Source organism: Kryptolebias marmoratus, linkage group LG2 (assembly GCF_001649575.2).
Source record: "Kryptolebias marmoratus isolate JLee-2015 linkage group LG2, ASM164957v2, whole genome shotgun sequence".
Classification (NCBI taxonomy): Eukaryota; Metazoa; Chordata; class Actinopteri; order Cyprinodontiformes; family Rivulidae; genus Kryptolebias; species Kryptolebias marmoratus.
The window spans coordinates 13,575,607-13,596,820 of record NC_051431.1 but is presented as its reverse complement, the minus strand read 5'-3'; the positions used below and the strand labels follow the sequence as shown (position 1 = coordinate 13,596,820).

At 36.4% G+C, this 21,214-nt stretch overlaps 1 protein-coding gene across 1 annotated transcript in view; it reads left to right on the top strand.

Annotated features, from left to right (window-relative positions):
* grik4 (glutamate receptor, ionotropic, kainate 4) overlaps positions 1-21,214 on the top strand; it is a 153,705-nt gene that overhangs the window by 45,511 nt on the left and 86,980 nt on the right. The window lies entirely within an intron of this gene.

Sequence of the window (21,214 nt, the reverse complement as noted above, 5' to 3'; positions counted from 1 at the left end):
GTGTGGACGCCAGTGAGAATAGCAGACGTATAACAGAGTTAAGGATGCAGCATAATGCTGTAATCTGTAATATTGCTACAGGATGCTGTTCAAACCACTGTTGTAAAAAATAAATGTACTTTGCTCAAACTGATTGATTCACTGACAACTTGAAGTCACATCATGGAACAGCAGCAGGAGTGGACATAGAAGTCAAGCTGCTCTTACTTCCTGGTTCAGTTTCTGTCCAGCTGTGTTTTGACCAGAATAAGATCTGCTCTCCTGTCGCATTTTGTTCTGTTTCCTTACTTCTTAATTATTTATGGACTTAGAATACTGAGCCAGCTTCTTGTTGTAGTTAGCTGAAGAAGCATTGTTGGTGGTGTGTGTTTCGGGGCTGTAAAGGGTTTTTCCTGGGAAATGATACAGAATGGTGCAGTAACAGGAACAAGGAGGGCAGTAAAACAAGAACCACTCTCTTTTACAAGTCTGAGTAACATTCTGATGCTGAGATTTTAAGGTTAAGTTGTTTTTTATCCATAAATGTTTCTGCTATTAGTTTTTTATTCACACTTCACAAGGTTCCTGTTTGTTACCCTTTCATTGCAGTTGACTGAAATCTATTTTAGTGAAGATCTAAAAGTTCTTAAAATTTTATAACCAAACATAACATCATTAAACTACCCTACAAGAAAAGAGAAGGTCTGCTTTGACAGCAGTGTGCTGTAGAAAGAGTTAAACTAATTTATAATGCATCACTGAAGGAGAATGTCTTTTTTTCCTGAGGTTAATTTGAGTCAAATTAAAAATAGACACCTTTTAAAACATCACTGGCAAACGTCAGGACGGACCTCTGAATCGCTGCCCACATCTCCAGTTTTCTTAATGATTCCAAAAGACCTGATGTTGCTGTTGTGAGCTGCGGGAGTAACAGAGCCAAGAAAAACTCACACCTCTGCTTTTACCACAGTGATTACTTTGCTGCTTTACTCACCTTATCGATACATAAAACCATCAGTGAAGAAAATGACCCAGGCAGGATTTCTGCAAGTTGGTGAAGGAATTTTGGAGAACATGAGAAAAGTGTAACTACGTTAGTTAAACATGAGGCTCGTTGAGGGATAAAAGGAATTAACAATATGTTGAATGCATCAAACACATAAATGTAACATTACCACAGCTTCTTGGGTCATGTGTTCCTACAAATTGAGCGCAGCACAGTTGAGAAAAGAACGTTTTCTTGTATTAAAGCCAAATGTTTTTCTGCTCTTATATCAGATGACAAAACATGTTTATTGAACTATAATTCAGCTCTGTGTCTGTGAAATGGGATTACTTTACTGAGATTTGTTTTAGCCAAGAGGAGTTTATTTGTTTGTCCTTATGAGTATTTATAACAACATTTTTAATGGTTTCTATTTCAAGTGTTTGTAACAAATCAGGCAGATGAACTTTTACCTTTGAGTTACTTTCTTATAATATGGCTGACAATTCAAACATAATGTGCTTTAAAAACATTTTGTTGGAAATGTACTTAAAAAATACCTGTTTCTTTCTTAATTTGACAGCCATTGTTACATATTCAACTTTTCATTTCTACAAAGAGCTTGTTGCCATCACAGTAGTTTAGATGCAGAGATAACATGATGCTTAATGTTCCTCAAGATGTTGATGGGTTAAATTTTTAAATCAGCTCTCCAGTTGAACTACCATTAGTTTTATTATTAATCTTTTTTAAGTAGTATAAAAAATAAAAGGCCAATAATAGTTGAAAAATAATAATAAAGCAGAAATCAAAATAAAACAGACTGCTGTTGTGCTTATAACAACCAATAACTTAGTTTAGACTATACTACAGCGTAAACTTTAGTATTTGTTTCAAATTTACAGTAAAACATAAGTTGTTTTCTAGTAAATTTCAAGCTGACTTCCTCCCAAATTTGCTGAAGCACTTCAATAAAACATTAGTCTTGTTGTTTTTTTGTGCTAAAACTCTTATTTTTCTAATACATTATCAATATTGTTTATAAAAAAGTTTGTTTTTCTGTGTTTCTTTTAGGGATGGGGTGAATATGATTTTGTGCACATGTGTGTTACAGACTCAGTAAGCCATTAAAATGTTCCACATAATAAGGTTCTGCTGATTTGTAACCTGACAGCCTAAAAGCAGGAAAATGTTGGCGTTCAATTGCTCTCAATTCCCCTTTCCTGTCAGAAAGTCCTCTCTTCGTTCTCTGTGACCTCCTACTTTCCACTCCATTGGATTTTAAATATATAGATACATATAAAAAACACTGAAATAGTGAAAAAGGGAGAGGACTGGACAATTTAGCAAATGAGTGAATGTTTCAGAATTGTTTTGCATTCTGAAGGTTGAAAAGATGTGATGTAGATGCTGTTTTATTGCTGCAAAATTTGCAGTGAACTGGTGGATAAAAATCCCACAGAAGCGAGTATCAGGAAGGTTTAAGTCAAAAATAAACATGTTATTAAAAAGACGTTGATAGCATATGGTGAAAAACATGCTATAGAGTGCCAGTAAGCAAATATTTCAAATTAATATCTTTATACCAACACAAACTAATTATTAAAGTAAAGGCAAAGCTAAATAGACCATTGCTTGTTCCCCATGATTCCCATGTTCAAAGAGTAATGAATGTTAAGCCAGAAACTTTTCTTTTAACGTGACCAAAATATAATTTCACTACATGTCCCTGCAGCTTCACATACAAGCCTCAGAAAGTCATTGATTTAACAGTTTTGTGTTTGATAATTGTTTTTATAACTGTAAGGCTCAGTTTATATCCAGTTGCACAATAAGACACTTTTCTTATTTTCCCTCAGTCAGCTTTAATTCACTGTGAACCCAAATGTCAGAACCCACAGTTTACTGTGAAAACTCTGAGTTCCTCAAAGGCATCAGCTCCATGTGAGATCTACTGGCACAATCTGACTTTTTACTGTCTTTGGCTCAGGGAAAGCCATTTGAAAAGATGGATTCAGTTTCATTGCCCACATGTGAAATCTTGCATCAGATGCGTGTTTTTAAATGACTCTATGATGCAGATGGTGTATTCTACCCTCTCAGTATGCATCAAACTCAACACTCTCTATCAGCGCTGTGTAAATCCATCTGCTGAGCCTTATTGGAAATGTTAAACTAATCTCTGCTGTCCTTCATTCTTGATGCTCTCACCGCTCCCCGTAGAAAATCTTTTTTGCCTGCTTAGCAGAAACAACCCAGTAAATATCTGATGAACTCGGTCTTTCCAGAGGAAGTTGTTTGTGTGTGTGAGTGTAGATTTGTGTTTTTAATGAACTGCGTGTCTGTGTGTGTCTGTGTTGACTGAATCTTTCCTCAGTCTGCTCTCTGTCTTTGCTGCTGCCTGGCCTCTTTTCTTTTTTCTGCCTCCTTTCCCTGCAGCTCCTGAGAAGAAGAGATAAGGCCCACTGATGTTTGTCTGCTCCCTGGCAGATTACCGAGGCAGACAGGTACAAGGACTCCTGCAGACACTTACAGTCTCTGTGAGGCCAAAGCTGAACTTATTTGGAATGTCTGAGCTGAGCATTTCAGCCTTAATGCCATCTAACTTTTGATGTTGGTTTAGTTTAAAGTCAAATATTGATCAAACGGAAACCAGAAATAGTTTAAGAAAAATAATCTGCCAGTGATGATAAATAATCAAGCATGATGGAGAAGATTTTGTTTGAATAATGAATAAACTTTAATTACGTCAGTGATGACTACAGTTTGATTAGTTGCAGTTTGAGTTTTATTGAGATAAATAAACCTAATGAACTTTTCATTAAGATATTAAGTCTCTGTGTTTAAGAAAATGTAACATCTGATTTTACTCGGGGGGGGGGGTATTTGTAAAAGGTTACAAAAGAAACAAAAGTTTTTACCTGACCTTTTATGTGTGATTGTTTGCATGTTAGATACTTATGCTGAGAGCAGCTGGCTGTGATAAAAGCAAATGGCCAGCGTTGAATTGCCTGATTTATGTCCTGTTACTATAACAAAGACCATCTCAAAAGCTTCTGATAAAATTCCTCTCTCCTTCTTTAAGGATGGAGTTAAGGCCAGATATCATGAAAGAGATAAGGAGCTAAAACTGTGTTCATTGGAGGATGAGACTTGGTGCTCAAAAGATCACAGGCTTCATCTGCTCACATCTTTGTGCACCTGCAGAGGAGTTTTATCTCACAAAGAGGTAAAAAGCTCTTCCACTGAGAGTTTCAGTTAAGGGGAGAGTAGCTGAGAGGTTTGAAGTGTAAAATGGTTGATGAGCAGCAACAAAAGCAGCGAGGGAATGCAGACTTTAAAGTCAAAGAAAAAGGTTTCCTAAATGGATCAGAGGGTTGTACTTCTATTTCCAAAAGTGGTTTTAGAAAATCAAAAAAGTCACTTGTATGTTCCAGACATTAGCAGCATGTTTTAACAAAGCAACAACTGTAGATGTCAAAGTTCCTGCTTTTTTCACGCAGTCACATTTTTCCCCAAGACTTAGTTTGACTGACTTTCGTTTGGTCAGTACTGTTTAAACAGTTTCTACATTAAGTGGGACAAATTGTGAAGATACTGTGTGATTATTACCCAACTGGCAGAATATATATAGCTGACTGCCCTGCACCATATGGTGGACAGGTCCTTCCATATGTCAGAGGAAAAGACAAATGTACAAGAAGGAACAGAAGACAAGAAAAAAACATGATTTCACACAGAGAAATTTTGTTAAGGATGAAAAGGAAGAAAAAAATAGAGTTGAGTAGCAATAATTAAACAGGGTGAAGTAGAGTTTATAAGGCATGTCCCAGACGTCTTCTGGGGTGGTGTTAAAAAACATGTCCCACTGTGAGGAGCACTGAGGTCAGACCAGGACTCAGTGGAGTGAAATTATGTCTCAGTTGTCTTAAGAAATCCTCATTGTCCTCTGAAATGAGCGGGAAAGGGAGGTCTGGAAATCTTTGCTGAGGTTGTATGAACAACAGAAAACGGATGCAAGAAAATTCTAACTTAAAATACAAATAACAATTTTTTTAAATTTAAATATGTCTTGTATCAAAGAGTGTTTCTTGACTTGGTTTTGCATTTGTTAATTCAGCCTGTTTTTGTTTCTTTGAAGTGGATGTGCCTTAAAACAAACACTAGATCTTTTTTTTTTGTCATCACCTATTAATGGTTCAGGCTGTGTGGGTCATTTGGTTGTTCACACACATCATAATTTTAGAACCAAAAATTAATTCTTTGAAGATTTTCCGTTAATGCATTGTGGGCTGTTTTGTGCAGACAGTGAGCATAGAGCATTATATTTTTTCAGCTGTACAAACTGCAGCTGAGGTTTATCAGTACACAACAGTGGATAATTGGAAAATCCAAACCACCAGAAGCTTTTTCCACCACATGCATCAATGTTTTGTTTTTGTTCTTTTTGTTTCCATGAATGAACAAATTCATTTCCACTATCTCCTCTTGGAAGTATATAAAACGATTCACTCTCAGACTCAAACTTACAAACTTACAGCCATTATTCACTGCCTTTGTGAAAAGTTTCTTCAGGTCACATTTCTTTGAGTCAGTGGCCTAGTTTTACTATTCTGTGAAACAATAAGCTGCCTGTTGAATGACAATGAATCTCCTCTACAGGTTCAGGTTCTTAGAATCAGAAGCTCAGAAAAAGACATTGAGGTGGGGGATTTCCAGTGGGAGGAAAAAATAGATGAAAAAGAAACAAAGAACCAAGAGGAGGAAAATTAAACACCGCCTGTTATCTGGAACATTGGAAGGGAGTAGGGAATTGATAGAGAGATAACTGTGAATAGAGAGAGGTGGTGAGAAACAGAGAAGAACTGACTGGAGATTCAGAAAGAGACGTGATACTTCAGATTTTTAAAAAACTAAAAGTAGGAAGTGAATGATTGAGTATGTGGGCAAAGTGGCCATGGCATCTTTTAATGCAAGACAAGATTAAAGAGTAATGGAGGGAAGAGAGGATGGAGACAGCAGCTGTATGTGGTGATGGGTGTTATTGTTTCAGATGCTGTGAACATCTTCTAATCCTGTTGACAAACCGGAAACATCACCAGTCACAGTCCAGCCCAAACTGGATGCTGTCACTGGCTGAGCTGGCTGATAGATGGGATCAATTTTCCTGGGTGGTCTGATGATAATGAGCTGGAACATGACAGAGTGGTGACATGACAGTAGAGGACTGGTTTGGGAAAGTCTAAAGTCTTAAAAGTTTGAAATATCAAAATAGTACATCAGACACTGTTCCATGCTAGGTTGTTTTGTTGCTGCAAGTTGACAGTTTGGGTGGTGTTTGTAATTCAGTCAAAATTATTTTAACGAGAATTAATGCTTGATTAGAAAAAAAAAACAAAACAAACTGTGGTGGACATCATACAGAGTTAACTTTCAGCTTCAGCAATTGATCATTGGAGGTATTTTTTAGTATCTACATAATTCAGCGTCAAACTTTGATTTTTTTTTATTAGGTGTTTTGAAACAGCTGGCTGGTTGTTTTTTTTAGGTTTTTGTCTTAAAGTCAAAGAAGTTTTGCAAACGTTAAAGTCCTCTTTCTTTAAAAAAAAGGAAAAAAAAACAGCAGTGGCAACATGGCTAGTTATTCTGAATGTGCTGAGAATATATATTGAAAAAAAATAGTTCAGTGTTTGCTTTGATTCTGCTGAAAATTAGCTGGTAAAGGCTGGCTGGAGTTATTACACTTCCTAAACCCAAATGGATTCTGAATTATCTAAGGTGTATGTCAAATATGCCTTGCACATTCTGAATGTGATATAGTGATATCTGAACCACAGAGTTTAATATATTCCATTTTTTGCCATGCATTCACTGTACCTCTATCATATTTAGTATAGTCTTCGTACAGCCTTCGGGTTATTGAGCAGAAACAGGGGGAAGTGAAACTTGTTTTACTTTGAAAAGCACAAGAAGTGAGCGAGTTCATCTGAAGGAGGGAAATGGACAGTATTAGTATATTTACAGAATGTTATTAGTCAAAGTTTGAGGTTAGTTCTTAGTTTGTCTTTGCAGGTTTCCAGGAGGGTAAGTGTCTCCGGGAGGATGAGTTGACAGAGAGAGAGAGAGGGGGTGGGCAGGCAATGCAGGTAGAAGTTGCTGAGCTGACTTCTCTGGTTGTCTCAGAGGTCTGACTGCAGGAGAGTTTACTTGAGGGTTCCAGAATCGAGTTTGACTCGATGGGAGGGCTGGCAAGCAGATGAGAAAACCCGGTGAAGAGAGTGACTCAGGAGAATGCCCACCAGTTGCCTATAAAATCACACAAGGAGGTTTCTGTGAAGGAGCACAGGCAAGTTGAGTAACAAGGATAAAAATATCTTCAGAACCCACAAGGTTGTCACAAGAGCTGTCAAAAAATGACATTTAACAATCTAATGGAGAATACAAACTCAGCTCAACCTTAACCCTCCTGAAACCCTCATAACTGAAGAGAGGAAGAGAAGCTGTTGTGCCTTCAGGTCAATTTCACCCAAAGGCCACAGGAGGGCTAAACACCCCTGCCTCCATCAGGTGAAGATTGGGAACAGCTGGTTAGGTGTTGCCAGGAATGACAGCTCCACCCAGCTGAGGCAAACACCCTCTGACACTGATCCTGACAATAAAAGTATAAGTGGGGGGGAACCTGAAATAAAAACAGAACTCTGGCTTCTTTTATTATCTTTGAAGAAACACTCCATTTCATTAAATTTTTTTATTTTTAAATAGTTTTATGAGGATTCCAATAAGCCATGTGTCTTCACTTAAGGAGAATGGATGGAGCACACAGGGTGATGTGACACAGTTTGGTGCACATTGAACATGTTTTGTCTCAGGTATACATGCTTCTTCTGGTGTATTTGGTAATATGTACTCTAATGGTAACTTATGTGTGCCTATTATTATGTTGTTTAATCTCTAGGAATATAACACAAATACACAAAGTTTTACCTCTGGTACTTCCTCTGCTTTCAGTTGGTTCTTGTGTTTTTTCTGCACATCTTGCCTATATGGAGCTAACACTGTCAAACATTAATTTAGGCTTTGGGCTCCTAATATTCATGAAATGCATGTGTATTCTGCTCTTTCTCATTCCGGTGCTATAATAAAGGGAAAGATGGGCTGAATGAACACAGCTCACGTGGCATATTTCCATTCTCACTGGGCTCTTAGTTTTCACTGAGCCGTGAACAGCTCTCCCGTGACAGCACAGCGAGAGAGCATTTGTGAATGGCGAGGAGACAATTTACTGTTAAATAACCCTGGTGTTTGCATGTGAGTGACAGGTCCTTATCAGTCTCCCGCCTGCTGATCAAAGTTGAAAGAGGGTCAGGTTGAATTAAAGGCTAGCTAATTAAAATGTCCAGAGAACACGCCGGCTCTCGTTCCATTTATCTCCTCAGGCACAGTTCAGAAAGAGGGAGGTGAGATGTTGGAGAAGCAGGAAATAAGAATCAGTTGTGTTGAACTTTATCTGATAGTGAAGCATTGATTATTTAACAGTTTTGTGTGTTTGATAACCATCAGACACATGTTGTGCATGAAGTACAGCATTTAATCACTCCGTGTATAAGAGTAGATATTTTAAAGAGGTTTAGAAAGAAATTGTTCACATGGAGGCAGAGTTTGGCAGAGTTATAGACTGATGTCACAGATGAAAAATAAAGTGTGTAATAAGACCTCATTAAAGAGCCACTGTGCATTCTGAATCTTTTCATTTTGCCTGGGAGGCATGGTCTTTTCAAATCTATCATTTTCACAGCCTGCTGAGAACAGACTCTGGGTTGTTGTTGTATATTTAATTGCCTATTTATTTATTTTTTATTTAATGTTTATTTTTATTTCAATGGATAGGCTTATATTTATATATTTTCTTTTATAGTTTTTTTTTTTAAGTTAGACATTTTTTAGCAGCAACTGATGCATTCCCACTCAAGTCAGAAAACTCTCTACAATAGACGGGAAACTTTATTTCAGAAAAATGATATATATGTTTTTACTGTTTGTTTTTGTTTGTTTGTTTGTTTGTTTTACACTTGTCCGTTCAATTTTCTCACATGGATGGATTTTCTATGGATTCTCTAGCTGTTTAAAGGACCATTTTATATTTTAACCAACCAGAAGATTCTGCAACTTAATGTGTTGACTAGAATGAATGAGTAAACAGAAAATATCTAAAAATGTAGTTCATTTTAGAATAAAAAACAATTTTAGTTATTCTCCATTTGGATCATACTTTTTTTTTAAATGATGTGATGGTTCTCCCAAAAGGAAACAGATAGAAATAATCATATGCAAAATTAAAATCAAATATAAACAAAAACATGGCAAAACAGTTTAATAAAGATCTGACAATAACATTATAAAGCGTTTCTATTATTTCTTTTTTTAAAGAATGACCCTGGTCATTTGCTGTATGTGCTAACTAAGAGAAAAGTAGATCTCCCCAAATACTGGCCTTTTAAAACCCAGTATTTGGTGAGATTAAACCAATCGGCTTTATTTGGTTTAAATCTGGAATGATTGTCATAGTCATGATTGTTTCTCTTTGTTTATTCTTTTATACAACATAAAACTTGAAGTTTTATGTTGGCTTTCCCACAGTATGCATGCCCAGACTGACACCATATTACAAGTGTGCATGTTATGCTGCTAAAATTGGTCTTGTTGTATTTATCAGAACTCGGTTCATACAGCTCTCAGGTATCAATAAATGAAATGTTGCTTTGGAATAGAAAATAAGCCCAATAAAATTGTAGATGAGAAAACCTGTGCCGTCAGTTTGTGTAATCATCAAAGTGTGTTTTCTCTTTCAGCAGAGTTTTTGTTGTGTTGCTGTTTGATGCTGACTGACACTGAGAGCGAATCATACTAATGAGATGCCATGTTGCTCCGTGGAAATGATCACCTCAGGAGGAGAGGCATTAGATTGATGAGACCAATCTTTGCCTCCTTTCCTGAGATGCAGCACCACCTCCACCACCATCACCTACCATCATTTAGGCAAAGACAAGTCTCTCTTCGTCAGGCCAAATGACCCGGAACATTTCCTCGGAGAGTTAAATAGGGAGAAATCTCTGCCACACCATCGTAGCTTCAAGTGACAAAATCAATTTAGGTATTATGGTTCCAGCTAGAGATTCAGTTTCTTTAAGTCATCAGTCACAACTTTCCTCTGCACATGCTGATCGCCATGGTAACCTAATGTTACCCCTGACTACAGGGGTACTATCTGTGTAGATCTGAGCTCTCCAAGTGTTGAATAAATGAAGGGATCTTTCTCTCTAAAGCAGGCTGGGAATTTTAAATGTCCAATATAGATGCATCACAGAGCAATTAAGACCTGTTTCCTCTCTAAAATTTTAATGCTGATTAATCGATAACTGAGGTTATGGATGTCGTAAGGGATGATTGCTGAGTATCCTATTTGTTACTGTTGGACCCAGCCTTGTGATTGCCTCCGCGGACATTCAGACACCCATTAATCAACACTTGGTTGATCGCCTCTCAGGTCAGTGGTGATCTGGGAGGGGGAGGGGGGCTTCTGGAGGTGGATGCAGCAGGAGTTTAATAGCCCACAGTGGAAAGGCTTTAAAGCAGCAGGTTAGAATGGCAGTAACAGTAGTGAGTGTTTGCTCCTCTGGAGTATTGGAGTTGCTGCAAACAGTTGCTGTAGGATGAGATTTCTGATCTGATTTTTATATTTCAGCACATTTATATTTCATTTTTTAGCTGCATCATAATCAAGTATGATGGATGAATGAAGCAGTTTCATAGATTTTGGCAATGAGCCTGATGAATATCAGAATCATTACGCTAAAGATTTATCACTGTTCAGTTTCAGAAAGCCTGACAGGGGCAGAATCAGTGGTGGTTTAATGGGACAAAGTACTAAATTAACTGATATCATTAAATAATTACATCACTAATTGTCAGGAAGGTGCGTCAGAGTACAACTGGACGTAAAGTTAAGTTGACTTTGTTTCATTTTATGCATCGTTTACATTTTCACAGTATCACTGGTGTCGACCAAGAGCTTGGGAGGGTAATCCTTTACTATTAGAATTAAGAACAACACACACACTCCTTTATTTGTCTATGTCTTGTCTATGATACACAAAAACACAATATTCCTTTGCAAACTTATAACGTTTACACTGATTTATCTTTTTTAAAAGGGACATGTACGTCACAAACATGATATGCAAATCATTGTTCTCTTTGAAATAAATCCTAGAAAAAAATAAAACATGTCTACAGCAAATAGGTTTCCATTGTCATGTTACACTGTTTAAATTGCAGAGTGTTGATACCAAAACTATTCATGAAAACCTTTTGCACAGGTTGAGCATTTGAGAACTTTATCTGCAGCAACAGCAGGTTGTGAGGCTCTAATCTGCCCACATGCGAGGCAGATTGTGGTGGATAGTGTTGAGGTTGAAAATTGCAAATGCAGCTGAAGTGTCATTATTATCAGTGGTTTTGTCACAGTGACCCAAGGAAAACTGCTCGAAGCCAGAATGTCTACCACTGTTATCAAAATAGGTTTGTCTGTGCAGATAATGTTTGTTAGTGTAACCTTCTGTCCTGTGTTTGCCTTGGAGAAAAATAAAAACTAAAGTAAATATGTTTGTTGCTACTTACTCTGAGAGTGATCCAGATTGCCATACTGTCTGAACCATGTGAAACCATAATGATGGTCCAAAATGAATCATCTCCAGCCGTCAATCCTTGTCTTTTTATAAAACTATAAAGGAAAAAAAAAAACCTCACAATATCTGGAGTTAAAACTAGTTCTGTTTCTGGACTTGCTCTTAGTAAAATAAAGTGCAGACAAAAGGTTTTAAAGGGAGCAAAATAATAAGAAAAAGAAGCCAATTGTGTGACTGAATGAGACAAAACATGTGTGCAACAGAAAAAAATAATGGCTAAAGGTGCAGAGGAAAGGGAAGTAATCTTTATGACTGTACTTTTTTATGCTCCATTAAACATCACCCAAAACTAGCAGTCATAGAAGAGGAAAAAAGCCAGAAACATTTCTAACTCATGAGCAAAATTATCTTTTTTCTCTGGACTTAGGTGGCAGTTTTGATATTTGTGATAGCTGTTTTTGCTTGACTCTACAACTTCTGTTCATTTCAATCTTACATGAGCAGCATGGAAAATACATGAATATTTTTAGGCCTACATTATTATTTTATTGATTGTTGGTTGATTTTTTTGAATTAACAGTTGCACACTTATGTCCATCATTTGGAATGGGATCATTAAATGGTGATTTTCTTCTATGATTCAGTCTTAGTGGAAATGTGTGTAGAACATATTCTTGTTTAATTTGGTTGAAATGATTTGATTGTACCTTTATCCTAATTGCAGCAACAACCTCTTTGTTCTGTAAATCATTCATGTATTCCAACTCCCTTTGATTGCTAAGAAGTTAAACTCTGTTGTTGTTGAGGAGAAATGGATGTTTAAGCTGTCTGGGTTCCAGCAGTTTGTGTTCTGACTGTACACAATCTCATTTAACACACTGACCTGCCTCTGAAGTGGATCCTCGGGGATCCAAGAGGCACAACTCTGAAGTCAGAGCTTAACTCTGGAATTTGATGCTTTACCATCTCTTAAATGAGCCAGCTCTCCGTTGAGCCTTCTTACAGTATACTGCATGTTTTAAAACATTCTGCTTTAAGGTCTTATTAGCATCAATGTTTTATTTAAAAAAGTCTATTAATAAATGATTATGAATATCTTTATCTACATTTTTAATAACTGGGCTGGCAATCTATAAAAAAAAATCTTGCTAAGCATTACTCTTTTTAACTGCTTTGATTGCAGGGGCTTTTTTTCACTAATAATTCTATTTTTAATGAGAACCTTCAAGACTGAAACAGAAAGTTTAATTTCATTACAGAGTTCCACTTAAGTTGAACAATAGTTGGAATCTTTTTTCCCTGAGTCTTTTTTTCTATTTGGAAACGTATGGATTTCCTGCTGAACAGTAGACACACACAACACACACTTTGCTTCATACAGTGGTGGTTTATTGTTTATAATCTTTAAATATTTTTTATGTCCTCTATATAAAAAACCCTAAAGCATAGTCAAAGATTACTTGACGTTTTCAAATTGCCATTTAAAACACTATTTATTTTATCAAATCTGTGTTTGGGAAAAACACAAATCTGCCCAGTATAACTCATGTTCAGAAGCCTGGGGACACTTCTTTTCCTTTCACTTCTGTCAGCATTTATTTTAAAATAAAACTTTAATAGTAACATCAATTTTATTCTTTTTCAAACCGTTCTTTAGTAGAACATATTTGTTGTCTTGTTGCATGATCCCCTTTTTACTTCGAAGGGAGTTCACAGACGGAGATCTTGACTCCTTTTTAGGAAACTGCTGGAATTGTTCAGAATAAAATGATGGCAAACTGTTCAGGCGCTTAAGCACAAAAATGTGGCCAAACATGGATGAAAACACGTTTTTCTTCTCAGTTTATCACTCTGGACTTGTATATTCTCCAAAACTCAAGATCTTTTTTTAATTTTTTTTGTCATGTTGTTTTTACAAAACAATATCTACCAGCTGTTTTGCAAGCAATTATGTTTCGCAACATCAATTTTGAAGATCAGTGGCTTTCTCTTTGTTGCTCTATCATTCAAATCATCTCCGGTCAGAGTTCTGCTGATGGGGAACCCATGAAAATTGTGAGTCAATATGTGAGAGGCTTTTAGCTGCTCTGGTTTTCTATGGAGTTCTTTATTGATGGACCACTTCTGAGCAGGGTACCAGTGGTTTTATGTTTCCTTCATGTGAACACAGTCCGTATAAATGTGGAGTGCTGAAATTATTTCATTTTTACATTTTCAAGCCTGATAACCATCATCATCTGTTAATCTAAGAACTTCTGAACTTCCTAACCCTCCTGAAGCCAGAGAGAGTCAGAGAGAGAGAGAAAGAGAGAGAGAGAGAGAGATTGATTGATTTAAAACTAGCATTCCTTGAAAGAATGCGTATTTCCCAAAGCGTTGAAAGCCAAAGTTTTACCTGAAGACAGGAATGACTCTCAGCTACAAACATTTTGCAAGTTCCTGGTACCAAAATATAACTAGATCTGATGTGATATCTGGAAAGCAAGCCTAGTCTAAAGAGACCCCACCGGATATTTTGAAAGCCCCCAGATGTTATTAGTACACAACCTGAATGTCCAAAGGTTATTATTGTTTATGAAAGAAAAAGACATCTATGAAGTCCTTTTGGCATCTCTCTGTTATTGCCATAGTCAGTCTGACCTCTGCAGAGATACGTTTCTTTCTAAATTTGATCATGTATTCTGTTAAGGTGTGACACTGATTGTTTTGGTCAGGAAGTTCTTGTAAGATACACTTTTAACCCTCCCGTGGGCTTTGGATCAAATTGACCCAAAGTTACAAGGGTTTATTTACCTCTCTTTGTATCTCTCTTTTGAGAGATTTAGGAGGGTTAAACTATAAAAATCTTACCTTGCTTGAGTAATGTTTTTTTTTTCCAAGTAAGTTTTTTTTTTTTTTTTTTTAATTATGCAAACCAGTGTTGGACAGAAAATTGACACACAGAAGCAAATGGTATGAGAGGTTTCTTTCATTGTTGGTGTTCTGTTCTCACTCTCACTGAGCAACAGTGTCCATGCTGTGGCAAAAAGACTGCCATGCTTTTGTCCCTCCATCTATGTGTGATTGTACCCCTGGGTCTTTTTCCACACAGGCCACATTTCTCCTGGCTGTGAGCCTCCCCGATGCAGCACTATCCATAAGTCCCCCCCTGCTCACCTGACATGGTTCATTCACCCATCAGTGTGTCTCCCTCATTCTGTTGTGGGAGATCCATTTCACTTCCTACATACAGAGTCAAAATATATAGATGGTTACTGGGACTGCCAGCAGCAACTTTAGTTAATATATTTTATTTATAGGGTGGGAATTTTGCCCGTAGTCTAATAATCAACAGAAGTAGATCTGAGGATTGTTTGTGGTCATTTCTGGTAGCATGAAATCGAATCACTAACCTCATATTTTACTATTAGTTTGCTGTTCTGTGAAGAATGTAAAGACTTCAGTTTGGACTGATTGAGTAAGGTTGTTTTCATGTTGCAGAGATGTTTGCTAGGATTCATGTAGGTTTGGCTCAGTGACCTGGTTTACAGAAGGACGTCCCTGTGTATGATGGTGTTACACAGCGTCAGGATGAAGTCAGATGATATACCTGTTCCTACCGTCTGTCTGTTTACTCTGCTGTTCCACTGAAGGGAAAAAATGATGAAAGCATGCTGTTGGACATAATGCAGTCATGGCTGAGTTAGCACTTTGGAAACCTAACAGTGACTGCACTGCAGTAGACTTTTTTTATACAGCAGGCAATGCACACCTTTTAATCCTCATATATCTGAACATTATTGTCGAAGCTTGTTTAAATTGATTTAGCATTAATGTAGTCTCCAGCCAAATACTGTTATAACTATGTGGAGAACAGTGCTGATCTGTTAGTTGGTCTAATACATTTGAGCGAGACATTATGTTCACCCTCTAAAGGTGCATCATTGCCATGACAGGTGGTCAGATGTTCAGGCAGGTAGCATATTAAACTAACCTCGACTAAGTAATACAACATCTGTACGTACAGTTTAATGGATTAACATTCTCTAAAGCTTCATTTCTTTATCCACAGTGCATTTTGAGGTGACATTTTAAAGATTTTAAAGATGCTGTTATAAGGCTTTCATTAGGCTCAGACTTTGGTGGTATGTCGTTTTAAACACTAGCCAAACAAGATACTAAACATTTCTGTTTTCTTGTGTGTTGAAAAAAAAAACAGGCTACGAGCAACAGAATATATTGAAGAGCAACAATTGCAAGGCTATAAGGCATGCAAGTAATATATTTTTTGTCAGTTTGTAATAATATTTTAAAAATTACAGTCATTCATCTGGAAATATTTCTTCAGGTCCTTGTAAAAAGAAAACAAAAGTTCAGTGAGAAGGCTATGGAAATTTAGTGTGATTTGTGAAACAAACATCACAAAGGACATGCAATAGACTCCAGGGAGACCTGCAGCAAAACTGAGTAGTTAACCAGAAGAATACAAACATTCAAAACAAGCATTTGTAAAGCAAAAATAAATGTATCCCAGAAAGTTGTTTGAGGGAAGTACTTGAGTCTACCAAAGAAAAAGCACACAGCCAACAAAACAAACAAAGAAACAAAAAATCTTTGAAACTTATAGAACATCTAAATTTAAAAGGACCAACTATGACCCTTGATATAAATTTTCTTGAAAACCCTTAGATGGACCAAAAACCAGAAACTTACCATTGGAAATAGAGCAGCCAAACTATAAAGGAACAGGTTAAGAAACTTATTCATAGTCACAATAAAAATATAGAGCCAGCCATTGCTACCAACGTTTTTACAACCACATATTGATCAAAAATGGCAGCAGGGAAAGGAGGTCGATTTTGTCAGGGGTTTAATCTTTGATTGTATGACATATTTCATTTTATGATGGTTTCTGTTCCAGCAGCCACCATGTTTCTACAATAGCCCAGAAAGGTCAAACCACCTACTCACTCTAGAAAGGAGTTTTTATGGTCTCTGCTTTTTCAAGCATGGAAGGGATTGGTCTTTGTTGTTGCAGCCTGCATCTTTACTGCTAGATGTCTCTGGTTCCTTCACACTGCAGGTTTCATTTAAAACAACCTTGAAATTTTCAGGATCACATGCAACTTCTTTTCAAAGAAATCACCCATCAAAGTATAGTTTCATTTTTGTAAGAGTTAATGTCATCATTCTATATGATTCTAGGAGTAAAGTCAAGCTGCATTATGCCATTATAGTTCACTTACATATTTTTTACCTACTGATTTTATATTTTATCTTTCTTTCTGACAGAACTATTTTAAAGCTCCAGTGCATGTAATTTATATAGTCAGCAGAAAAGCAGTCATACATTTTCCATTTGACTCTGCACACATACTGTATACATGTATTCAAACTGATTTCCATGGTGCCGAACAGAAACCTGGGCTGCAGAAAAAAGCATGAGCAGCTCGACCGGGGCGGTCAGAGAAAATGAGTTTTCCATTATTTATACTCCCTTCACTAACTTTATGATGCTGTTAGCCGGTCATGCTGTTGTTTTCTCTATCTGTTTATTATCTGTGTTGCACTGCTGCATTTTAATGGAAATGTCAAAGAAAAAGTTTCCTTTTGGCGATGCAGCAGAAAGCCCGTTTCTGAGGCTCTGTGAAACAAAAGAATAGATGAGGCTCATCACAGGATGGGAGCGCCTTTTAATGAGTTGGTTTGTCTGCCTGCCAGGGTCCAACACTGAATGGGTAGCTTTTTACCAGCTAAGCAGTTTTAAACCTATCCATCAAAAAAATTATATCTTAACTGTGTCAGCATGGATGTTTTACAATTACTGCTTTCTTTTGTCATTTCAAGATCCCATTTTCTAAAAAAAACATTTTTGTTTTGATTTCCAATGAACATTTTCAGCTTCAGTGTAACAGTTTCTGCCATAAAGTCTGAGTAATTAATATTTTCTACTGTGGCCACATGTAGAACCTATGTTTTTATTGTGAACAAACCTGAGAGAGGCAATGTTGGTATCAAGACACACCAGCTGCTTTCAGTCTTAACTGTGACAATAATAATTTCACACTTCTTTCAATCAAAGTTCTGCTCATCTGTGTCATTTACAAATATTTCTTTTTAGTTTTTAGAATGCATAAAAAGTTCAAATATAGAGCTTAAATTGTTTATTGCTAAGCCCACATCAGTTGCTGTTTTTTTGTCCTAGTTTAAAAACATTTGTGTCCAAAGGTTTTGTCAAAATAACAAAATAAAAGAAAGAAAGAAAATAATAATAGAATGCCAAATTACTATTTATTTTTGTATAGTTTGGACAACTAGATGTTTCCATTTAAAAGCTTCTTAACTTTTTAACACTTTCGTTTTTCATTACCCTTTATACAGGTAGTCTCATTGAAACACAAGGAGTCATTTTCAAGAGAAACCTGTTTCAGACAGACAATATGATAGCAGCAAAAAATAAAGTAACAATACAATGTAATAAAACAATAACATATTCAATGGTAATGTAAATATGTCAATTTATGAAGAATAAATTTAGCCAACAAACCAACTAACTCTACCACTAATACATGTATTTTAAAAGTTGAAATAACAAATTCACAATGCAAATCCTCTACAATACATCACAGTTTAAGATATCAGTTCTACCGGAGTCGTTTTGTGTTTAGTCACTGCAGTTGTGCTCAAGGACTTTATCAGTTTTTTATTACATATATTTCTTTATGTTCAGTATCACCTGGTTTACAAGCTGTACAGACAAGCAGCTGGATGAAAGAGAGTAACATTTATCATCACAGTTATTAGTACCGACTCATTGGCTCCTCTGCTCTTACATATGTGTTACTGATGCTGAGATGTTAAATAAGCTCACAAAGATTTGATTTTTTGCAACCCATCTGTTGTCTCTCTTAGGACATGTATATAAAAGAATTTGAAAAACACAAACAAAAAAAAAAAAAACAGCTCCCTGCCCTACCACTCAGGTTTTAAGACATTTCTTGATATTTAGGTGGGATTATAGTGCTATCACGCCTAAAATCCTTCAGTGTATGTTGCTGACAAGTTTGACTCAAAGTGTAGAAAAACAGCAGTCGATACAACTTGTCTCATTATTCACATCAATACCGGCACATCAATATTGAATGTGTCTTAATCTGTGCTGTCTCAAACATGCCCATGGGTGGATCTTTTATTTATGTTTGAACAGGCAGTGAGCATTAGTCTTTTCAAAATAAATCCACTTTCATATGATATATACATTTCTCTCTGCACGCAGTATAGTTTTATTTGTGTTAAATTATATTACTGCTGATCAGGAGAGGGTTCAGAATAAATGCTAAACTTTGGAAGTGGTGACTCAGACAAAATGCCACGATGTCTTTGCCAGCAACTATAAGTGAAACATTACAGTGCACTGATTCTACTTTATTAAGACACTATTTAAGTTGGATTTTATTACCCAGAAACTCCATACAGACATTCATCAGGACACCTAATTAGACAACAAGCTAACTGTTTGTTACTTTGAGCTTTAATGTTTTCTGATTAGCAAGTGAGATACTCTTTTTACATAAGTCAGCAGTAGGCAACACTTTGTTTCCAGAGGGCCATTTTGACTTAATTAACGATTGTCCAAGGGCCACACAATAAACTGAAATATAGTTTCCTGTATATATTTTAGCATTGTATTATCTTTTAGAAATGCATGCTCAAAAAACAAAAACAACAACAAAGAAATGTTGTTTTCCTTGTTTTTCAGCATGTAGTGTTGAATGCGTTGTAAAATTGTTTACAGATAGATACATGTATGTTAGAGGACTCTTTCAGTGCTCTTTCTGTTTTCCAGATGATAAAAAGTATACTGCTTGTGAACAAAATATCTGGACAAATGTGGTTAGACGATGAAACACAGAAAACCATAATTTTTCTTTTCAAAACTTTTATCCTCAGATCAGTGACTATAATGCTGTAATATCCTGGCAAATTAAGCTTGAGGCCTGTTTTATTTGAAAAGGTAGAAATCTTGACATCAAAGGTTTTTAATTTAGACTTTGTTGTCAATTGAGTCCAAGTTCATTATTACAGCGTCACAGTTTGTGGGTTTCTGGGTTGTTTTTTGTATTTTGGAGTGTTTCAGTCATGCTCGTAGTTTTGTGGTTACTACGCACCTTACACACCTGTCTTATCTGTCATCAGTACACGTGTTCTCTCTCAGTTGTCACTCCTCCCAGCAAACATAAGCTCCTTGTTTGCACTCACTCTCAATCAGATCCTTGTATGTATCTCCTGTTAGTTCCTGTCTCAGCTCTGGTTTTATGTTTGAGTTTACTGAAGCATTTTTTTTAAGCAGCCTGGCTGCTGCCTGCATTTTTGGGTACTCACCAACCTTTTAACACAAGTTGTTACATAAAAATGCTGTTTGCTATTTATTTATTTGTTTGTTTATGAGAACTTTGAGGTTCAGGTGGTGATGATCCAGGTGTCATTTCCAGCCTTTGGGAAGTATTTTTGCACTTGTTGCACAAGAGCATTTTTCATCTGAAAGTTAAGTCAAGTTTTGTTTGAACCGTTTTGTCTGAAGGTGAGTGTTTTTTTTTTTCCCCCATCAGATTTATCTCGACCTCTGTAATCTAGCAAATATTGAAAGAACCCAAACAACTAAACTACAGCACTGTGCTCTTAGAGCCCCGAGGCCAATTGTTTGTTCCTCTGCCAGGTCAAGGATTGTTTACCACTTCCAGCTACCTTTCTCCCTTCCATCTGATCCCATTTTTAAAGCAGTCATTGCTTTGCTTGAACTCTAGTTTTCCTCACATCAGATGGGCTAGAAAAGGTTGCAAACAAATAAATAGCTCTACATACAGAGGAGTACATGAGCAAACACTCCCACATAATGTGGTAACATTGTGTTTGAAGTAGGACTTCAACTGAACCCCCTGAACAGCGAGGAACTCAGTATCCCACACAGCACATCTCTGCTCCCTCAGATCAGCATTCAACCCTTTTCCCATGTGATCGTAGCTTGGAAGGATCACAGAACACTGATACGTTTATGCAAAGCGAGGCAAAACTAACAGAGTGATTGTTGCCATTGGAAGATTTCAGAAAGTATGAGTGAAACCACTTAAACAGACAGTAATTTGTTTCACTGAACACAGCAAATATGATCTTTGGCTCTGAATAATTGTTGAAACTGTACAGATCCAGAGGAATTAAATAAATTGTTTTATTTTGTTGACATAATTATGTAGAAAAACAAAAATAATTCCAGTAACTGAGAAATGATTTCTAAAAAAAATGATTACATAAATTATTTAAATGTCTGAAACAGATTGTTTGCCTACAATCATTTATAATCAGCAAAGTTTACACTTTCTACAAAAAAGATGATTGACAGTCATCCAATTTACTGCAAACTAAAAGTCAATTTAAGAGTAGATTTTTTTTTTTAAATTAAAATAACTGCATTGAGGACTGATTCTCATGTTTTTGTGTATTCTGGCATAACACATAAAATGATGGTGGCAGTAAAATGGTTTGGACCTGATTTGCTGAAGAAAAATTGCAGAAATGCATCAAAGTTGAC